The sequence below is a fragment of the Semicossyphus pulcher genome, unplaced genomic scaffold, assembly GCF_022749685.1.
Source record: "Semicossyphus pulcher isolate SPU_LCO1_2020_fin unplaced genomic scaffold, fSemPul1.0.p SCAF_3, whole genome shotgun sequence".
In the NCBI taxonomy this organism is placed as follows: domain Eukaryota; kingdom Metazoa; phylum Chordata; class Actinopteri; order Labriformes; family Labridae; genus Semicossyphus; species Semicossyphus pulcher.
The window spans coordinates 162,054-178,618 of record NW_027211704.1 but is presented as its reverse complement, the minus strand read 5'-3'; positions in this window follow the sequence as shown (position 1 = coordinate 178,618).

Genomic DNA, 16,565 nt, shown 5'->3' with positions numbered 1-16,565 from the left:
AAGGTCTTTGTATAAATATTAAAAAATGTCACTTGCTTCATGTCAATGTGAAGTATTTTCATTATTTACCTGAGATTTACATCTTTATCTGACAGAAACCAAGTGCTTTGAGTGCCTAAACATAACCATAAAAGCATCCATAAAGTTGAGACGCTACAAGGAAAACTAGTGAAATCAGTGTTTTGAAGATACTGTATGTTGAGTATAGCAGGGGCAGCACGGTGGTGCAGTTAGTGCTGTTGCCTCACAGCTAGAAGGTTCCTAGCTCAAATCCTGGTCAGACGTAGTGGGCCTTTCTGTGTTAGTCTGCATGTTCTCCCCGTGCATGTGTGGGTTCCCTCCGGGTACTCCAGCTTCCTCCCACAGTCCGAACACATGCTCGTTAGGTTCATCGTGACTCTGAATTGCCCGTAGGTGTGAGTCTCACTGTGTGTCAGCCCTGTGATTGACAGGCGATCAGTCCAGGGTGGACCCCGCCTTTTGCCCAATGGCTCAAGCCCCCGCGACTTTTTGTGGCACCATCGAGTGTCTTTCATGATATGTACGCTCTTTAGAAAGTATTGAAATGTGACTGCTTACTAAATACACACTTGGATCACTTCCTGCTTAATGCTCTTCTCTGGGCGTTCCTGCAGAGGCCTGACAAGCAGAGGAGCTCATCTCAGTGTGACAGACACAATGAGCCTGTCAGTCATCACCTCCCTCCTGCTGCAGCCTCATCAGCTGCCGTCCTCGTGTGATGACACGTTAATACACACCTGAGCTGACCTTCAGTTCAATAGCTGTAATATAGCAGCAGGTATTTTGTACTTTCTGTGAGGTACCTTTTTTACTGCGTCAAAGTCTGTGGCTATTTTCAACAATAGTTTATGTAAGCACAATACAGGCAGTAAATGGCAGGGTGAGTAATGATGGGGCTAAAGCTGATTTGGGGTCAGTGTTTGGTGTAATTAGGACAGAGGCATTAAACCACAGAGGGGGGAGAGGGGTGGGGGGGTCAGGGGGAGAAAATAAACAGAAATGGACGAGAGCGGAGCAGAGCTCTCTCATTCATGGCCGGCTGGACGTGAACACTGACTCTCTGTGTCTGCGGAGGTGATGTCTGCTGGGAGATGCTATCTTTACCTCTCTGATACAAAGGCCTCATAGACAGCAGACAGTGGGTCAGAGACGCAGGTCTTCATACTGAGCCTTAGCTGCAGCTACTGCCAGGAGGAGTGCGCCACCTACAGGCAGGAGTGAGAATGTGGAGGACTAGAGCAGTCTCTGGGAGCAGGGTTACAATGCATGAGAAACACGGGGCTGCTTTGTGAATTCATATATCGGTGTACCTCTTTAAATGATTCAAAGGAAAGAAGGAAAAAGGAACAAGGAGCAGTACAAGTCGTCCTTACTTCGTTTTGAAGGATGAGGCTGGGGTTATTTTATGTTCTTCAAATGCCTTTTTTTAAGATACTCAGATATTTTCTTACTTTCCGATCCTCTTAAAGGCTCTCCAACTGAAATCTTTAAACATGGCTCATAAGTTTAAAGTCATTTCCTAAAACAGCTGGGCACTGTCGCTTTAAGCAAACGTTACTCCATAAAGAGGAAATGATTTTTTATTTATATTTATATTTAGCTGTGCATTAGTAGGTATTTAGCTCTTCCTGTCTGTCTTCAGCTGTCCTGTCAATAGGCTAAATTGGCCCAAAAATAATCTTTTAAAAAAACAACAATAAAGAAAAAGAACATGAAATGGGAAAAGTCACTCACAGAAAAGTGTCAAGAGAACAAAGGTCATTTCATTGAAATAGAAAGTAAAACACAACAATAAACAAGAAGCATTGGCACACGCTCAGAGAGACCACGATCTGTCGTTTAAAGTCTTTCTTCTTTTCACTGAGACGGATTGGATCCTCTCTGCTGCTGCTCGGAGCAGCTTTGGATGCAGGACTGCAGAGCTATTTCCTTTTGGCAGACCTTCACTCTCCTCTCATGACGTGACCCTCTTGCAGGCAGGACGGAGGATGAGAATGAGAGGATGAGACGGGTGCAGAAAGGAAAATTCACCTTTTTTTTTAAACATACAGATGCCAGGTGTCGTAAAACATATAATAAGAGGGCACCCACATCCACAGTACATTGCAGGACCTCCCTCTGTCACTCACCAGAGTCCATGTTTGGAGGGCTATGTCAGAAAGGAAACTCCACATCAGTGAAGGAATTTCTCTTCACCTTCTCTGTTTCACTCCTGCCTCCTCCCAGTCACCTACTTTTTCCCCTCCTCCCTCCACCGTCTCACTCTTTACATTCCTCTCTGCTCCTTGCTCGCCCGCTCCTGGCACAATCATCTCTCTCTCTCTTTGTTTTGTCTTGTCGACTCCTCCCACTCTGATCATTGACTAACATACGTGTTGCCAGAAAGCAGCTGATGTTGAGTGAGTCTTTGATCATTATTAAGCGGCGTACAGTCTTTCCAGAAGTGGCAGAGTACATTCCAGAGCGTCAGCTCATATTCTACAAACTTTTAACATAAAATCTTTCAAACTATCTATAATACAAAGAAATAATACACTAACTTATAAGCATGAATTTGCTCAAATGTGCAATTAAGTTGGAAAGGAAAGGTCTGCTCTGTACTGGCTGGCCCTCTGTCATTCATATCTTTAACAGTCCCTCCAGGAAGGCACTATGTTGCAATCGTGCAAATTCAACCAAACCCTGCACATTTATCGTGGCCTTGCAATTTTGACCAATCACCCTTTTCCCTGCACTATACATCTATAATAGTAAATCCAATACTTTTGTCCGATGTCTTCTTGTGATCATTTAACCATGTTTCCATGCTGAAAACTGTTAGCCGTCCACTTAGCCAATTTGGGATGCCCACTGACCAATCAGAGACTGTGTTCCTAACATTCCACCAACCAGAGGCTCTTTTACTAATGTCATTACTCATCTGAAGTGGTGTCAGAAGAAAGATGGCACATCATGGAGCGGGTAGGAGACATTGTCCAAGATAACCGGTAACCTGGACAGCATCCTCACCGTCAGTGAGTCCAGCTCCACCCCCGCCTCGTCACCGGCCTTATGGATCAGTTCGTTCAGTCTGTTTGCGTCAGCGACCCTCAGCCTGCTGCCCCAGCACACACCAGCAAACAGGATAGCACTAGCCACCACAGACTCGTAGAACACCCTCAGTATCGTCCTGCAGATGTTAAAGGACCTCAGCCTCCGCAGGTAGTAGCGGCTCAGGACACATATGATAAAGTGGATAATAGCAGGTCTGAACGCCCCTCTTTGAGCCCTTGTGTGTCCTCTCCATGGGGCTCACAGAGGGCCTGCCAGTCCGTCATCTCAAAACATCCCTGCAGAGTGTCATAGGCCTCCTCCGACCATCTCCTCACTGTCTATTGTGGTCGTAGGCTGCCTAATCACCAGATGGAGCGCATTGGACCTCCACTGATGCGACTCTCTGTCAATATGGCTCTGGATACTTTGTTCGGGGAGTAGGGCGGGGCTGCTCCTCCGCTGCTCGTCCGCTGTCCTCACCTAGGTCCGCAGCGTGCCCCTGCTTTCAAACACGTAGCCGTAGGCCTCATAAGGACAGTCTTTGTAACAATATTGCCCACTAAAGCGCACCTTGACCTATTGTGGTCAGCCACATACGAGGTTCTGACCCAGTCTTGTTTGTTGTCTTGAGGTTGGGAAAAAGAAAGTCAGTAACTAGCCTGAACAGATAACATCTAAAGCAACGTGCCTATAATGAACATTTTAGAAGTACAAAGTACAAAGTTAGATATTTGTGTAAAAATGTAGGAAGGAAAAAAAAAATATTGGAAGATATTTGAAACTCTGCTTAAAGCTTAAAGTAAGGAACTTTCCTTTAGTGTCGATCTTGGCGCCCCCTATGGACAAAGCAGCAGCTATATCTCATCCCTTTGCTTATCCTGTCCTGAACATGTGTTGGTGGTATTCTGTCATGAAAAAATCCTCCTGCTGTCTTTGAACAGTCAAATGTCTCACTCACGAAGCCTGTTTGGGTAGAGTGCTGTCAATGGCTCGTCTCGACACTGACCCGGTAGCAATCGTCTCGTTGCAGGTCATATAGAAGCCAAAACTCGTCACAGGAGCCTTAAGAATCGTAAAGTATCTGTACCGCTTAGTCATTCAGGAAACGAGATTTTACTGACAATACGACCACATAAAGCTGTCCCAGAGAAACCACAACACACAAACACTCATTCTCTATAACACACACACACACACACACACACACACACACACACACATAAGTCATAACTTGTTTCCCGCATGCACATTCTGCTCCAAGTATCTGCCACAAAGCTTTTCTTTTCACACTCAAACCTCCTCTGAGTCACAGAGGTGGTCACTGCAGAGGTCAGAGGAACAAGAAAAATGTGCAAATGAAAGCACCTGTTATTTAATCTGTGCTACCAGCTGAGCGGCTGGCAGACAGCTCACCTGCTTCCCATGTGGGGCCAAGACGTCTGTGAGCAATTAGCATTCTTTTCACTGAGGGTTTGACAGTTTTCGTCCAGCTTGTTAATGTAATAAAGGGAAATATATCAGCCTCACAGACACCTGACAATAACAGAGTGGTAAGAGGCTTTGCACTTGGACTAGTGGGTACAAAAATAGGCTTTATTTAACAGTTAGTGAAATATTTTTAGTTGTAGCTGTTTCATTATCTTGGTCACTAAATTGAGACAAAGTAGGTGGAAAATAAAACAAGGTGTGGATTGTTCTGAGCGGGAAACCTGGTCCATTAGTAGGGCTTTAATTTGTGTTTAAAGTGCAGTGTGCAGTGAAGGGACACACCCCGGCTAAATGAGCCCTGACAGGCTCTCAGAGAAGCAGGAGTAAAGTGAGGGGAAAAACGCCATGAGGGGAAATGGAAAATAAAACCTTGAGACCCTTCTTTTGTTAGGCGAGGGTTAACTGGAATTGTATATTTAGTTTGGGTCTGAATGGGCACAAGTAAACTGTTGTATTTCTGAAGAGAAGAAGGGCCTGAAATGTGGTCCTCTTCTGCAGCAAATGCAGCGATCACATGACTGTTTTGGAAAATATTGCAAGGATTTGATACCTCTTCCATCTGTGGGAACCATTGAGCAATTCCACACATTTCACAGCCTGTGCCATGAATGTGCTCCAACGCTCGGCTTTGTCAAAGTCCTAAATGAACAACTTTTCCACTGTCGTCTCGTCTTACTTTCCTTCTCTCTGATTTCTGACCGGACTTTACAGGTCACTTTCCCAGACATGAATCTGAATCAAACAGTTGGTAGCTGAACCCCCGGCCAGGTGAGGGGATTACTGTCTAACTCCATCCTTCAAAATGCACAATGACCCCCCCCTTGATTTCAGTCCCCTGACCTGCATTTGTACCTGTCTCTCTGCTATGAGCTGCTTCTGCCTGTCTCTCTCTCTCTGCTGTCTGTGTGAAGTCGTGCCAGGTTATTGGATTTACAAGGCTGTGAATGTCACTCTGCCGTGCTTTTACTGGAGCTGCACTGGCACACACTCACATCCGCAGTGTGTGTATATGAGTGTGTACTTGCAGGCACATATGCCACCCTTCTCGTCTTCATTTATCACAGCCCTCCGTCCTCTCTCAGTTCATATATGATCAGACTAAGTAGGTGGACAGTTTTGGTGTCCTGCAGTTTCTCTCCCTCTCAGATTGAGGACACATGGCCTCGGGTTATTCTCTTTGCTTTTCTCTCTCTCACCCCGTCTCTCCGATCTTTGTTTCTCAGTTTGAACCTGTCTCACCCCTCTGTCCTCCCACCGTCTCTGGCATTAGTAAGCCGCTGCATACCGCTGTCAGTTTGACATGAAAACCCGAGAGGAGAAAACTACTGACTTCACATGAAATGCTTCCTGACGGACAGTGACAACATACAGGAAGTTACAGTTAAGAAACGGGTTAGTTAGTTAAGATTTACATTTTAAACATTTGTTGGATTAAAAAATCTCAAAGATGTTCATGTAAATAAATGTCTGTAAGTCTCTCTCTCTCTCTGAATGAGGTAACACATGCTGACTGAGCCGATGGCCCACTGATGAAAGCCTTTGCATTTGCAGTATATAGTATTATTATGGGCTGGGTGTCTGAGGCGGCGCCCAGTTAGTGACGCGTTTCCCATCAGCCAGCAGTGGTTGGTCTGCCAGAGAGGGTAGGCGGAGCTAAGCGGCTGCTTTTCCGCTCTCTGCAAGTGTTGCGAGTAAACAGTAATCTACTATGGCTGAACAAACAAAGAAAAGATGGACGACTACAGATACAACTTCAACAAGAAGTGAAAATCCAAAGAAGAAGAAACAAACTCGACGCTCAGATGAAGCAAACAGTCTGAAAAGGAAAGCGACCGTCAGCCAGGAAAATCAAGAGTTACAACCGGAGCCGACCGTGGACGTCACACATGCAGCACTGTGTGGATATCTGGGAAGTGTGCTCCTGCAGTTACCGTTTATCTCCACATGTGGCGCCAAAGAGAACGAGACTGAGATCTTTAAGAATATCAATTTAAATTCTGTGCTGAGATTCAAATCCAGCAGTGTTGATAAAAGCTACAAGGACAGAGTCTATGATACTACAAGAACAAACCCATACCAAATTAATAAACAGCATTAACGTGAGGACATATATTTTAGTTTTTCACAGTCTTAGATCATTTCAGTACTTCCTGTTTTGGACTTTCCCCTTCCTGTCATGGGGAAACACTTCACAGATCACGAGAGACCCACTTTGACCAACTTCCTCCTGAAAATGCTGAAGACTGAAAAATAAAGGGTTCATTTTGCTCAGTGAGTAGTTATACTTGTATTTACATCCTTCTGGACTAAGTTTACTCAAGCAAAATAAAAAATCAAAGCACAACCTGGAAGTAGCCGTTACTTTTATTCATCAGATCTAGTGTTTCTAATGCCTATCTCTGTTTTCTGATAGGCATTGTAGTATTTCTTGAAGTCACTTTATGTTAAATTATCAACTAATATAAAACACTATCGTGTTTCAGCCAGGAGGACTAAACCATTTAGCTCCTACCAGCTGAAAAGTGCAGGGCCCAGACAGAAATTTAACCTGCAGGCTGAAAAAAAGTGACTTAAAAATCCTGTTTTTCTTGTAATTTAAATGTTAAGCAAATAATGTGAGTCTGATTCCAAAGAGATAATCATCAGTCATGTTTATTTGAACATGTATGCATGTATCACTCATCACATACATACCAAGCTGCATTTAAGCAGTAAAACTGTTAAGCGTTTAACATCTGTGTTGTTGCTGCCTGCCAATGATGTTACACTCTTTTCATCAGGCTGTATATTATCCTGCGTGTCTTGTTTTCCTTTCTGTCTCTGTACCATGTCCCAACGTGCCAACCAAGAATGCTGTCTCTCTTACCTCCACTATATGTTTAACCATTAAGATGTGTAATTACACGCCGTGCAGGATGTCATAGCTGGGGGCCAAATTTACTCCAATTTTCTTAAAAGAGAAATGCCACATCCTGTAACGAGTTGAAGAATCAAAGGCTGCAAAAGTAAAATGCTACAGGCCTGATAGCACATTTGTTCACATATCAAACAATGAGGGCAGTCCCCTTGTGAATTGTCTTCATACTGTATATTTGATATAAACATTTATAACAACAGCTTGTATTCTGTTATCAGCTGTTGGTTTCACTTGAATATTCTGTTGCACCCACTGCTGCAGCGGTTCAGAGGCAGTTGGACTGACCTGACATTACATTCGCCTTTTTGTCGGCTACTCGCTAACGATAAGTATAACAATAGAAAACTTCATTTTTATATAACCTTTGTGCTCAGTGTGAGCAGCTAAAAGGGCTTGAAAATAAAATTAAGGAACAAGACTTTGTTCAAAATTAAACACTTAAACAAATACTGCATGATAAAACCAGTCAACCTCGTGAATAATACCACTGTTGGAGCTTGAATCTGTGCTCTTTCTATTTGAGCTTCTGCTATAGTTAGTATTGTTATATAATAAAATATAGTATAGTTTTTCTGTTATAAATTTGCTTGTAAGCAAGCTAGTTTACTGATAGCGTTACACAAGAAGCCTAAGCTAGCTATCTGAGGCTAATGTTTTGGTAGCAGCACAGCATTCAAAGTATAGCTAACTGTTAGCTATCTCAAATATGAGATGTGATTTTGACCTCGCCTCAGATGGCCAGTTGAGGTAAGGTTGAAATTCATGGACACAGAAGTGCAAAACATTTTGTAAACTAATAAATGACAAAGCAACATGTCCTCTTTCAGACGTATGAAAAACCTTTAACTACTGCATTTTTGGACTTTTGTCCAAACTTGAGAAACAAGTTGTGAAAACAACACAGCCATATTATGGTTAGCTTGTTGGTTGGCAAAAAGCTAACACACCCAGGAGACATGGAGCAGCATTTTCATGTTTTTGTGTTCCTGTTCAACAGCAGGACAAACAGACAAATGTAGATAAGTCTGATATTCAGTCTTTTAGCCTTTTCAGCTCACAAGCTAGTTGATGACTCTGTCAGTCTGTCATTTAATGCCTGGCAGGTAGTGTACAGTCGATTTTCTGAGGTTTTTCACTGCTAACAGCTGTCCAGAAATGATGCTAAATGTGTGGTGAGAGCAACAGAATAAATCAAGTTAATATTCAAATATTTCAGAATGTTTACAGGTTGTTGAAAAGTTCTGCTGCTATGTTTTGTTTTGTTTTTGTATTTATTTATTTTATTTTTCCACAATAATTGCAGGTGCACAATAGCAAGTAAACTCCTGTCTATAACATAATGTAGATATTATAACCGACATATAATTATAACTTAGACAGTAAAGGATACAAATCAATACAAAACAACAGAAAGCATACACCTGCATCTATGATCCCTCCTTAACCCTGACCGACCCCTTCCCCATGGCTCTTTCTCTGAGTTCAAATACAGGGAATATATTTAATGAGAGTGCATTATAATAGTAATAAAACAAACCAACAGAAAACAACAGCCCCAATTTAAATCATAGCTCTAGCTGCATTGAGTGCCTCCTTCCTAGCTTCAAGCGTAACCTGGCCTGCACAGTTCATCCTAGCAACAGAGAGTTCCATAGATAAAGTCTCTACTAATGAGTGCTTCCACTGATGGATAGAAAGAGTGTGCGGAGGTAGCCACCTAACCGCCAACATCTTTTTAGCCACAGTGCATGCTGAGAGCCACAGTAGTCTTTGAGTTAGTTCAAGACTCTGCCCGGAATCATCATTCAATAGCATACAATCTGCAGAGCATTTGAACTCTACACCAAGTGCTTCAAGTAGAAGTTTTCTTATTTGTTCCCAGAAACATTTAACTGATGGACTCTCCCACATAATGTGTAAAAATGTCCCGTTTTGGTTCAAGTCACACAGGGTACAGTTTGGAGAAGTAGCGACATTCATCACAAAGCGCCGTTTTGGTGTCAAATAGGTTTGATATATGAAGTTCAGGTTTGTTAGTTTATGATTTGGATTTTGTGAAGAACAAGAGGCATTTCTCCAAACACTGGCCCAATCTGTGGATGATTCAGAGCAGTCTTTGTTCCATTTTGTTATTGTCGCTAATGGAGTCTGTGTGTGTTCTAACAAAGTGTTATAAATTAAAGAGACATGTCCTTTAGTTAATCCTGAAAGTTTTTTAATTAACTCCATTATTGGATGAGTAATAGGTTGGATGTCACTGAGAATATTTGCAGCTTGTAACTGTAAATACAGAAAGAAGGAGTTGGTTGACAATTTAAATGTTTCCCTCAAATCCTGAAAGCTTCTTAAACCAGCATTATTTATAATGTCTCTCTGTATACCTGAGTATTGCCCTCTAGACTTCAATAAGTTATTATAAAATATTGGTGTGTTAGCATGCCATTTAGATTTCCAATTATATATCTTATATATCTATATATATTTTATATCTATTTTCCGCAGATCTTGAATTGCATAAGTTATTATTTGACCGTATTTCAGTCTACATTTTCTAACAGAAAGATCTGTAAACAACATATAGCTCAATGGAACTGGGGCCACCAAATTACTCTCGATATTGAGCCATGGGGTTGAAATATTGCCATATATAGAATTTATTAAAGGACGAAGGGTAAGAGGAGGGAAATACAGTTTAAAATTGGGTAGCGATATCCCCCCTAACTCCGTCTTTCTTTGCAGGTTGGTCAGCTTGATTTTTGGGCGTCTGCCCCTCCATATAAACCTAGTGACTTGGAGTGGGTGCTAGAGGTTACATATAACTACAGAAATATATTCTAGGAAGTACGTTCATTTTAATAATTGAAATTCTGCCTGATAGAAAAATAGGTAAGTTATGCCATCTTTCCAAATCAAGTTTGATCATGTTAAGAGTTCTACTATAGTTCTTAGAGATAATTATTTCTAAAGATGAAAATACATTTATTCCTAAATATTTAAACTGTGAAACTACCGGGATATTAAAATGTACGCATTCGTCTTTACTTACAAGGTTCAAAGGTAATAGAGAGGACGTAGTCCAATCTATTATATAACTGGAGACATAGCTAAACTATTTAAAGATATTAAGGATATTTGGAAGAGAATGCTTTAAATCAGAGAAAAACAGAAGGACATCATCAGCAAATAAGGATATATGGTGCTGGGTAGATTTCATTTTTATTGGTGTGATACTTGGAGATAGCCTAATGGACTGTGCCAAAGGCTCCAGTGATAAAATAAATAACAATGATGAGATTGCTTCTGCTCAGTTCAAAGGCAGGCGAGCGTATGTTACCCGTGACTACACTGGCTGAAGGGTTTGCAATTTAGACAAATAGTTCTCCAGATGGCTTGAAAGTGTCTTTGAAAATAATTTAATATCTGCATTAATAGAGACAGGGGGCGGTAATTAGTGCAATAGGTTGGATCCTTGTCCTTCTTTAAAAGAAGTATTATTAATGCTGTATTTACATCTCTTCCAAAAGATCCTTTCTTTATAGCTGTATTAAACATCTCCAATATTGGTGGTCCTAAAAGGGTCCAGAATTTTAAATATGCCTCTGGATGAATGCCATCAATTCCAGGGGACTTACGCTTATTAAGTTTTGTTAAAGATTGTTTAAGCTCATCAAGAGATAATGGAGCCCCTTATATAGAAGCCTCATCTGTTGATCGTGAATTCAGTTTTAATTTATCTGATGCTGAGGAATTGTTATCTGATGTATAAAGCTGTCTATAGAAGTCACAAAATCTTTGATTAATCAACTTAGGGTCACTAAAAGTGGCCCCAGTTTCTGATGTCATGGCTGCTATGTTTGTAAATTGGTCATTGGTTTTTAATTTGTTAGCCAAAAGACGACTAGGGCGATTGCCATAGACCAGGGGTGCCCAATACGTCGATCGCGATCTACCGGTCGATCGCAAAGGCAGTGTGGGTAGATCGCATGGCATTAAAAAAATAGACGTCAGCCTATCATCCATCCTCACTATGAAATTTGTCACTTGATTGACGTAAAGGGCAGCCAGTCTGACATCTGACCTTTTCTGACACATGGGTCACCGCGCATGCGCATACAATGGCGCTCGGTGCTGCAAAACTCATAAGAAAGGGTATAAAAATGAGTGGGGGAGCTGGACCAAGTAAGAAGCCCAAAACTTACCACTTCCATACGGAATGGGAGGAGGACTTTTTTTTCACTATGTCATTTTCGAAGTGCGTTTGCCTCATCTGCTAGTCTACCATCGCTATACCGAAGAAGGGAAATGTGGAGCGGACATATTTCAGTCTTTCAAAAACTTTATCGAGAAAACCCACCTCCCAGTGTGCAAATTGGTGTCCATCACCACGGACGGAGCGCCCGCAATGGTTGGCCGCTCGAATGGATTACAACCAACTAAATGACGATCAATGGCTGCTAGACTTGGCATTTTTAACCGATCTGACCAACATGTTGAATGACCTTAATCTAGAGCTGCAAGGAAAAGACAAAACCGTGATCAATATGATCAGCTCAGTTAATGCTTTCAAATGAAAAATGCGACATCTCTCCTCAAAGCTGCAGCGCCATGATTTGGCAAACTTCCGGAACCTCGAGTCAGAGCTGGAGACGCAAGGGAAGGCCTGTGTGCAGCTTGACAGTGCACGCTACACAGATCAGATTGACAATTGTCTATCAGAGTTTGACAGACGCTTTCAAGACTTTGCATTACTCGAGCCAATCGCTACATTCATGTGCTACCCTTTTCAGGAAGATGCTGAGGTTGATTGAACACTGTTTCACCTGAACTCTTCTGGAGTGGAGGATGAGATTTTGACACTACAGGCTGACATTCAGCTGAAGTCCAGGGCTCATGGACAGTTCTGGAACTTACTCACAGAGGAAAAGTGCCCCAACATGAGGAAATGTGCCTCCTTGACTGCGTTATTCGGCTCCACTTATTTATGTGAGTCAGCCTTTTCCCGCATGAAGATCGTTAAGTCCAAGTACCGTTCCACCATGACTGATGATCATTTGGAAGTGTGCTTGAGGCTGGCTATCAGCAGCTACTGTCTGGACTATGCATCCCTGGCTGATTCCATGCAGGTGCAAGTCATCAGAGTGAGGTAATGACAAAAAATGTACAGAGTTGTATTGTGCAATATGGGTTCATGCAGTTATGCAAGGTACACCAACATATATTGTACATATATAGAATTCTCAATATATTTATAAATAAATATATGTTTTACATTTTTATAGTAGGTAGATCATTTGACTTGGTCATTTTATAAGTAGCTCGCATGCTGAAAAAGTGTGTGCACCCCTGGCATAGACGCAATGATTAAGTCTAGTTTTATGCATATCAAATTCTGCTCTCTGTGTTAAGCTTTATTTTTATATTAGTTAAGGTCTTTGCTATTTGTTCAGAGAGTTTTTTTTGATGAGCTCGTTCAAGGTCAGATAATGAAGTTTCTTTGCCGTTGCTTTTTATTCAGTCTAGAAGATTATGAAGCTGCATCATTTCTTATAAAGCCTTTTATGGAGTCCCAGAGATACCTAGCATCATCCACTGACTGCCTGTTAATCTTTAAACATTCTGCTAGTTCCAGTTCAAATTCAAAAAGGTTGAATTAAACTGCCACCTAGTGGCTCTTTTAGATACATTAGTATTCATCAATCGACATTTACATGCATGATGGTCTGTGAGGCTCATGTGCTTTATCTCTATGCTTTGAACCAGAGACATAAGGGATGCAGACATAAATATAAAATCTATCCTTGAAAAGGATTGATCCCTATTTGAGTAAAAAGTATACTCCTTCGAAGTGGGATTGAGTGCCAGCCATACATCCCTAAGATTAAAATCAGAAAGTAAATGCTTTAATGCTTTAGTTGTCTGTGGGTTAGAGTGATTTTTAATCTAGTATGGCTTTCATATCAGAACCTATTACTAATTCAAAATCTGAGAGTTCCGCCAATACCGTAAAGAAAAGATCCTCATATATGTTTGGTGCATATATGTTGATGCTACTTTCCTTCCATTATATATACATTTACAAACGCTACTCTACCATCTCCATCACACCCTTTTCCAATGATGTTTTTCGTATTCGTATTATTACTCCTTTTGATTTTTTGGAGGCTGAAGAGGAAGCACACACCATATCGAGATGGTTTTCCAATCTACTGACATCCTTTCTAAGTTCTGCTGCTATGTTAACAGAAGGGTGACACTCATACTACAGCAACCTACATACCTTGTATGTGCCTATATTTATATTCATTAGAAAGGCCCACATGTTTTACCATCTCTCTGCCAACATCTGTGCTGCAGCCGGAGCTGGGAGCACTTCCTCAAACCGTTCCTCTATCATAACCTCCTCCGACAGCCTGCTGCAAAGGAAACCCTGTTGTCTCTGAAGCCATCTGTGTGTCCACATTCAACAGTATTGTGTGAAAGCAGTACATACACCTGTGTTTTTACTGTTAGTCTTGTTATCTTGTTGCTGTGTATTTTCTCTTAAACCTTTGGTTGTATCTTCAGTATGGATCCATTCTGCATGACTTGGTCTTAAATGTTGTTACCTGTACAGGTACAGACAGATGCAGCTGTAACACCTGTCACGTTCTCTATATTTTATACCTCAAACTCAGACCATGGTCCTAAACCAACCTGCATTTCACAAATTATGAGTGAGGAAGACAAACAGCTTCATTCACCTCTGTGATCCAGGTAAGATTTTTTTTTCTTGGTTCATAGAGTGTAAAAGTTTTACCCCCCTCCCCTGCTGCCCCCCAACCCGCCCTCCTCCTCCTGTATCCACATCCTCCTGTCTGCTTTCCCAGGCGGCCTTGTTAACAAGTCTCCCGCTCTCTAAGCTTCTGCCAGCAGGGAAATAATAAACAGATTATTTCTTGGAGTCTACTTAACATTAATCATGTCTTTGCTCAGCGCTGCGCGCGCTGCGGTTGACTTTGGTTCTCATTAAGAAAATTACTTTGTACAGTACTCCACTCTGCCCTTTTCAGGTTCCACTTTACTGAACCTGTTACTGGATTCCTGAGGGAGTTATTTGGGGTCTTGCAGGAAAAACAGAAAACACGTGGTTGCTGAATAACTTCGGGCCTGTCTAGTTTACATGACAGAGTCTTTAGTCTCATGGTATCAGTAAGAAGGGCCTGATGTGGAAGTAATGTGACTATCTGGCTGCTTTTCAAATCAGAGGCTTCTATAAGTGTTTCCACAGATAAAACAGAACCTGACTTCAGCTGATGTGTATGTAACACATTCTGATTGTTATTTATTTAGGAGCCACATCGCAGAGAAAAACTAAGTAGACTTTAACCTTTAAAAATCCTTTGTATGCCCCAGCAGCAGGCCAACCTACACGACAGATTAGATACTAAAAACAGTCTGTCTTGTAATCCTGTGAATTTAAAGTGATAATCTCGAAGATTTCAGTTTCGTTCTCTTTGGCGGCACCTTATGGCAATAAACGGTTATTGTGGGAGCACACTTTTCTGATATCCAGACGATTTTCCAGGCTGACGGTCGCTAAACTTTTAGATTACTGTTTACTCGCAACACTGGCAGAGAGCGGAGGAGCAGCCGCTTAGCTCCGCCTACCCTCTCTGGCAGACCAACCACTGCTGGCTGATGGAAAACGCGTCACTAACTGGGCGCCGCCACAGACACCCAGCCCATAATAATACTATATACTGCAAATGCAAAGGCTTTCATCAGTGGGCCATAGGCTCAGTCAGCATGTGTTACCTCATTCAGAGAGAGAGAGACTTACAGACATTTATTTACATGAACATCTTCCAGATGATCTCTTTACAGTAAAGGGTGATCAGTCTTTCCAAACTTTGTCTCTTTGACAGTGTTGTAACGATCTGCATAGACAAAGGTGAACCCAAAAGCACGACAACAGACTAAGTCAAAAATAGAAAATATTTATTTACCATAAATTCAAATAAACAAAGCACAAGAAATAACAAGAAAGCCTGAACTCACACTGATATCACAACCTGACTTCTGGTAACCAAAATTCTCACAAGAAAGAAAAGTCACTCTTTAAAAGAGGAAACTCTAAACTAGAAACGAAACACCTAATCTAACAAGAAATGAAAATCACTCTAAAGAAAGGAAATCTAGACTTAATAAATAAACAAAGAAAATCTCAAAACTGGCAAAAATGCAGAATCAAAAATAGTCTATCTAACTAGAACTCTCACCGATCTGACTTGGAACATGAAACAGGAACATGGAACATGGAACATGGATCAAGGGAATTGCTGGGACGACTGACATGAAGACAAGTACGAACTGGCACAGGACAAAGGGAGACGCCACAATTTAAACATGAGGAAGGGAATGACAGGTGAAACCGATTAGGGAGGGGCCAGAAAATCACCAGACGCGGGAAACACAGGGGCAGGAAGTAAAGTGATCTGAAACAAGAGGGAACAGGTCACTTTCAAAATAAAACAGGAAATGACAAAAACATGAAAGAACGAGACAAAAATGGTAACTTAACTAAAGGAAAGAAACGAGACATGACAAGTGTGTTCTTACAGCCAACAGCTGAATGAATCTCGTTCAGTAATCATCAGGTTTTGTGTCACAATGATTGCTCAGGGTTGTTTTTTTCATTCATGAGGCAAATTGTCCCTGAACAGATCAAAATGACTTCAGGCCTACATGACTGCGCTGCCGTTTCTCACACTGTGATGCATCATGAATCCCCTCGTCACTAACTGAAAGACACAGTTTTAGTTGGTAAATAGCGCCATCTTGTGGTCCAATAATGACTTTCTATTTTTACACAAGTCTTTAAAAAGTCTTCCTGTTCCTGTTTTTTTACTGGCTTGTTATTTTTCACTTTGTAGAAGTAAAACTTTCAGTGCTTGAATAACATGAATATGATTTGTGTCTCTCTGCCTGTTCCTCTGTGTTCACTGGACTTCTTTTGAGAGCAGGAGGAAGTAGCTCAAAGTGCACACAACAGCAGAGGCAGTATCTGTGTTCAACACAGGAAGAGAGAGGAAACATGCCGGAGACATTCAGCAAACGTAGATAATAT